This window comes from Penaeus monodon, chromosome 21 (genome assembly GCF_015228065.2).
Source record: "Penaeus monodon isolate SGIC_2016 chromosome 21, NSTDA_Pmon_1, whole genome shotgun sequence".
Taxonomy (NCBI): Eukaryota; Metazoa; Arthropoda; class Malacostraca; order Decapoda; family Penaeidae; genus Penaeus; species Penaeus monodon.
The window spans coordinates 45,967,539-45,967,778 of NC_051406.1; the positions used below are offsets into that span (position 1 = coordinate 45,967,539).

Sequence of the window (240 nt, forward strand, 5' to 3'; positions counted from 1 at the left end):
GAAGCGTGCAGTAAATATACGTATGAACATTGAAGCGTGTTATCTGCGCGAAAAATTGTGGCGGTCCAGCAGTTAAGAAAGGGAAAGAGAAACCTCAGATAGGATCACTTATCTATATTACCTTTATGCTATCAGTGCCTCTTAGTTTAACATTGTATAACCGCCCGTGAACATGTCCCCCCGAAGCTTGAAGCCCATTATCGTAATAACGCCGAGGAGCTGCTTTAGCGCCCTGTAAGT

At 44.2% G+C, this 240-nt stretch overlaps 1 protein-coding gene across 2 annotated transcripts in view; it reads left to right on the forward strand.

Moving 5' to 3' along the window:
• Window positions 1-240, forward strand: part of LOC119586541 (band 4.1-like protein 5) — a gene marked incomplete at its 3' end in the record, with an annotated part of 70,246 nt that overhangs the window by 23,620 nt on the left and 46,386 nt on the right.